Source organism: Pinus tabuliformis, chromosome 5_1 (genome assembly GCF_031772625.1).
Source record: "Pinus tabuliformis cultivar Carrire ecotype Pingquan chromosome 5_1, CPIR1, whole genome shotgun sequence".
In the NCBI taxonomy this organism is placed as follows: domain Eukaryota; kingdom Viridiplantae; phylum Streptophyta; class Pinopsida; order Pinales; family Pinaceae; genus Pinus; species Pinus tabuliformis.
This window is the reverse complement of record NC_142305.1, coordinates 378,290,617-378,296,775: the sequence shown is the minus strand read 5'-3', so window position 1 is coordinate 378,296,775 and position 6,159 is coordinate 378,290,617. Positions and strand designations below refer to the sequence as shown.

General features: G+C 35.0%; 1 pseudogene; it reads left to right on the top strand.

Annotated features, from left to right (window-relative positions):
• The first annotated feature begins 850 nt into the window (after positions 1-850).
• Positions 851-2,331, top strand: LOC149165025 (uncharacterized; annotated as a pseudogene).
• Positions 2,332-6,159: the final 3,828 nt, after the last annotated feature.

The following is a 6,159-nucleotide window of genomic DNA, read 5'->3' as shown; positions in this document are numbered from 1 at the left end:
AGCTTACTGTAGATAGTTTAAATGGGTTTCATTTATTTCAACACCCATCTAATTTTCTTGTAATACTCTCTTGCTCACTAATTGGGAATTTTTTCAGGGCTTTAGGTTAGCTTAGGGTTCTTGGGTTTCTAAATGACTTGACTAAGTTTTCCTTCCAAAGTTTCTCATTCCCTTGACCCTTATACAAAGAAGTTCTTCGGCTTTTTCATGTGGGCTATAACCTTTGCTTAAGGTATAATAAAGGGGTTTTTATTTGTTCTCCTTCTTCTTCCTTTTGGTTGCTTTGAGGGTTCCTCAGTGGTTTTATTTCCCTTTTAAACCTTTATTTCTACTTTTCTTATGTGTATTTGGTGAAGTATACTATGGAACCCTTGACCACAATTCCTATTATGTGCCTCAACAACAAGGTTATTCCTACATCCTTCAGATAATAGCTAGAGTTAGGGGTTTTATTTATCTGTTCTTCTTCTTTGCTTTGTACATGTTTACACTAGGTGCATGTAGAAATGTTGAATGACTCGGTGCATTTAGAATGGTTTTGCGTTGCTTGTAGTTTCTCTCTCTCATTAATGTGTTTTTGGAGTTCGCCTAAAATCTGAAGAAAATGTTTACCTTTTGTAGAACAAAATATACAAAAATTTAGCAGGGCTCATGCTATGATATTCTTGTGACTCGAGATGTTTTTGGTTTCTTGTAGAGGGGGTTTGATCTAGACTAGTTATCATTTACCTTTTCAAAGATAATATTCTTTAGCAATGGTCTTGTAGCAATTTTCTTTGGGTTCTTTGCCAATACCCTTGCTGACACTCTAGGTTTTGGTCTAGTTTCTTTGTTTGATGTTGCAACATGCTTCTTAGCTATAACGATGTCCATTATATTCTCCACTTGGACATATAACTATGGAGATCCTTGGAAGAGTAAGGATCTGCTTACTTAGTTCAAAGGTGCTACCACAACTATTGCTTCAGGTAAGTGTTTAATCTCTTATCTTCTCCAAGTATCTTTCCATTTTTGAATTGTATGTCCAATAGATGGATGATGATAGATTTTTTCCTTATGTTGAGTCTCGAAAGTTATGAAGCTCATTTCGTTGAGTAGATTAGAAGATTACAATTCTGGGAGCTATACAATCCTTATTTGAAGGTTCAATGTACACATTTGTATTTCTTTGGACACCTTCTCTGAGCCCAAATGAACAGGATATTCCTCATGGGTTCATATTTGCAACATTTATGTTGTCTTCAATGTTGGGAAGTTCCCTTGCCTCTAGACTCCTAGCTCGCCAAGCAGTCAAGGCGGAGAGCTACATGCAGATTGTATTCCTTGTTGTCATTGGATCCTTCCTCCTTCCTCTCATAACTACTGTATGTCTTAGCTTTACTATTCCTTTGTGTCTTCTGATAGAATTTATTTATATGAAACATCAGCATACTGTGGATTTGAGGACATTTTGTGCGCTTGCTATGAGAAATTCATTTTAGAGCCCAACACAAAAAAAGGTGGAAGCATTACATCAAGAGGGTGTCTCCAACATAGTTTTTGTGTGTTTTAGGCCTATGTGGGAATTTTCTGGCCCTCGATTATGAAAATGCGATCACAATACATTCCTGAGGAGTCTAGGAGCACAATTATGAACTTCTTCCAGATACCTTTGAACATATTTGTTTGTGTTGTGCTTTACAATGTAAGGCCACAAGACCTTATAATAACATTTTTTTCATATGGATATCACATTGGGAAGAAGCATTGTGTTGTATATAAATGAAGCTTAATAAGTCTTAACTAAGGAAATTTTTGTTTTGGAATGTTTTATGGAATTTTTTCGAAACCATTTAAAAGTTTTGAAATCACTCAAAATTTTCTTTCTTTTCTTCTTTATGAAAGGTCAATGCCTTCCCAATCATAGTCATGTTTGGTATGTGTGCCATCTTCCTCTTCATGGCATCAGTTCTCCAAAGGCGGCTCATGGTTGTTGCAAAGAGTCACAAGACAAGTAAGTCTAACAATTTTTTTTCATGTAACTAATTTTAAGTTGAGTTACAATTCAAGTAAGATTCACATAATTGTTTTCATGTAGGTGTTTCCATCTTAAAGCTATAGATTTTTATTTTTCTACGATCTTGAGGTGTTGTAAAGCCATCTTAAAGCCATAGATTTTTATTTTTCTACGATCTTGAGTGTTTTTTTTTTATTTTTCGTGAAATAAAACCTGTATATATTTCTATATTTTGTATCAATGCGTTCATACAATGTCTTTCTTAGTTGCAGAACCTCTAGATACTAGTTGAAACCAAGTAGTAGGATATAAGGGCAGAACCCATCAATATCTGAAATGAAGAAGTTTTGGAGAAGGTAACTTGAAATATTTGCATGGGTTGTGAAAAGAGTCATCAACAATTCCCTTGCAAAAATTGTATTCTTGGGCTGGCCCATGAACTGTTTCTGCTAAATCATTTTGTCACATAAAATAATAGGCAGTTTTATTCATCTATTGGAGAAGGTAAAGAACTTATTCATTGTAGAACTTCAGTTGGAGATATTAATGTTTTTTGTCTAACCGATTAAGATCCCTCGGTAGACAATTATTATAAGGTGTAATTTTGTTGTGGAATTTTATTTTTCAATAGTCCTAAACCCTAGCTGGTCAGAGGACAAGTGGTATACTAACTAGGCTTTATTTCAACCAATTGTTATCTAGGTAAGGTAAATTATTTGCACGCTCCTTTTTGCTCAGCAGTTTGGTGTAGAGCCAAGAGCTTTGTTTGTAACTCCAATGATTTATTAATTAACTCACCATTAGGTGTGTGAAAAGTTTTGTTAGTGTATTGCACATTTGAATTACTTGTTTATTTTTATTACTTGGCTTTTGTTATTTCTTGCACTTTTAAATATTGGGGAATCATAAATTTTCGCGAGAATAGAATAGAAAATGCTGGAAGGTGGCTATATATATTCATTATGATCTTAATATGTTTTGTATTCTAAATGGTGTGGTACATCAAGGCATGCTCCCTAAGGAGTCTACATCACCAACAATTCACCTTTCACAACGCATCTCATTAATATTAAAACTGCCTTGCTCGCTAAGGAGTCTACATCACCAACAATTCACCTTTCACAACGCATCTCATTACTATTAAAACTTAGTTTGTTAGTGTGGTGAATATTTTATTGTTTCTTCTGATTTTTGAAGTAAGTGCATGGCTAAATTATATTTTCTTTATACCATTATTAAAAAAGTTTTTATAAAAAGACATTTCAAACATTTTTATATGAATAAAGATAAATAATTTTTTTCATTAAACAATTTTTTAATCCTTGTTAAATTTAATGTATATTTTATTATTTATTGTTTTTCACACTTTTGTTGATGGTTGTTAACTTGGAGAGCCAAAGAATAAAATCCCAAGCAGGAAAATAACTAAGTATAATATAAAATCATTTAAAGATAAAGAGTAATTGTGAGGGTTAAGCATTTTGTCATATAAAAATCATTTCTTCGCAATTTCGTAGCCACTTTGAAAATTAACAAAATTTCAAATACAAATCTATCACCTCAAAAATATGGCAGATAGTGGCAACTTTCCAAAAATCCTTAAATGTAAACAAGGATTGACAGAAATGTACACATCTGCATCACTTCTAAGTATCATAGAGAATTTTTTGAAAATGAGTTAGAATAAAGGTGATTAAATGAGTTAGAATAAAGGTGATTATTAGAGTTGTTCATTAATTGATGTCAGATTGTTTGATTGGAATTCAAGATGTACGCTTTCCTTTTGTACTCAAGAAATAGGAATGGCAATATAAAGAGTGATGTGTCATAAATAAAAAGAGAAATATGACAATGCTGGAGTTTTAGTAACCACATGCTAAGTAGATTTATGCTCATTTGACCCTTCGACCATTGTACTTCGAAAATTCCTTGCAAAAACCCTTGTTGATCATGATTATTTTAATGGTTTGAGTTAAATTCATCATCCCCATGTGAAAAATCCAAATGAGAGTAGTTGTAGGTATGGAAAAAACCAGTTTAGAGTTACTCAGTTTTCAATACTTTTTACTGTATCTCATCTATGTAGATTCACTGTTGGTAGTGAATACAAGGTCAAGGATGAAGTGGGTAGTGTTAAGTTATTGGGTTCTGGATCCTTGAATGGATCGAGGAGGTCATTGGATGAAATTATTCAATAATGTGCATTCAAGTCACTAATTAGGCCTTGTACCAGTCATATATATGATGCTCCAGGGCCCTCGAATCACTTTGGTATGAAGGTCAAGGAAATTATATTGAGGAGTGGAAGCCTTTGGAATAGAGGGATTATAAATAATGAGTTTCGTATTCTGCCAGGAGTCTTAAAGAAACCTTATGTGTAGAGAAAATTGTTGGTTTATCAAAATCTAAGAAACTAGTATTCTTTGTATTACAACAAGCCAAAATTTGAACTTGTAGCACCGGTATTGGGTATCTTGGCTTATGAACCCTCAAATATAAGAGCCAATAATCAGTGAGAGATTCAACTTGTGGCAACCAAACAAACAATATTGTTTCAGTTTCCAAAGGTTTTATAGGGATTGTCACCCATTTGTATATCCTTCTACTCAAATGGGTCAATAAGCCTTAGTAATGTGAAATCAAGTAATTTATGCTCCATAAGTTATCAAGGCCATTTTTCTCTTACTGTCAAATCTGTTTCTCCTTCCCTGAGCCCAAATCTTGCACCCTATTTTGAAAACAATATCCACCTATAGCACCACCTACTTAATTATCAGTTCATGCAAGGAATAAGAAATAAAATACTTGGAAGGAAGGTGGGAATCGAACATAGCGAATGTTGGAAAATGAATATGTTGCATAGATTGAAAAAGCCATTGTGCAGGAAAATATCCTGACATTTCTTTGTAAAATTTGTTGATTCACCAATCATATTTTTGTTGGTGTCACACGGAATCTGTCAAGGGTGCGGACACGACTGACCTTCCTAGAAGTCTAAGACGTTCTAATGACAAACAAGACAAAATGGAGTGATCTTTCTCTAAATACACCTTTTACAACATGAAAACTACAAGTGTTTAGGCTTACCTTATTCCAAAACGCTGTTGTTGAAGTCCGTTCTTGACGATCCGGATGAGCTCCTCCTTCAAGTCAATTCCTGCAACCACAAACAATCAAACAATTACCAAGCACTTGCATTTCATATAATAAAACATATATTCAACATGCAGACCAAGGAACACATGAAATAACTCATTAACACAAGCTATTGAGAAAAATAAACCAGTTTGTATTAATAACGAAACAAAGAAACTCTTACAACCTGGCCTTGGTGTTGTGCAAGTTCCTCCCAGGGTCCATCAAGGGTTTTCCTCTACTTTGACAAAGCTCACCCTCTCCCAAGTAGAATCAAGTGAAGACAATCTCTCCTCACAAAGGCTCTAATGGAAGACCTAAATCCTGCAGCATTTACCCAAAGAAAATGTATAGCTCCAACCTCTTCTCCTTTTGGCTCAATGCCTTTATTTATAGTGCTGTAAAGAGGTTATTCAGGTCCACTATCAATGGGATCATCCCCCTCTATGGGTGGGATAGCTCCCTTATTGATGGGATAAGTTCCCCCTTAATAGAGATACATGAACCAACTGGAGGCGCATCCATTTCATCAAACCGACCTCTAGAATGTTCTAGAAGTAACCACAAGTAACTTTTTCAAGATAAAACTCGCGCATTTTGCCTTTTACAGAGGGACGCACCTGTCCCTTAACATACAGAGCGTCCATGGACGCAGATTTTGTGAACATGGTCAGCGTCCCCGCAGGTAAGGCTAGAGAGAACCTGCGACCCCAGAGATAAACATAATTTTTACAAGACTTTCTCTCTTCTTTGAGTTTGAGATGGATAACAGAGGCATGAGACTTGCCTAAGAGGGTAGCATGACTGTTGATTTGAGCCATACTAACTGTAAGTAGTCAAGGTGACATTTTTTAGTGTAACAGATTGCCCCCTAAAGTGCGAAGCCTGGAATAGAATAGGGTTTTGTAATTCTAGGAAGGGTGAAGCGCTTTATCATTTCAAGGATTGCCTTGTGGATGGCCTAGTTGGAACCTGCAATTTTCAACACAAAATACATGGATAAGATTATATCATCACTGAGGTAGGCA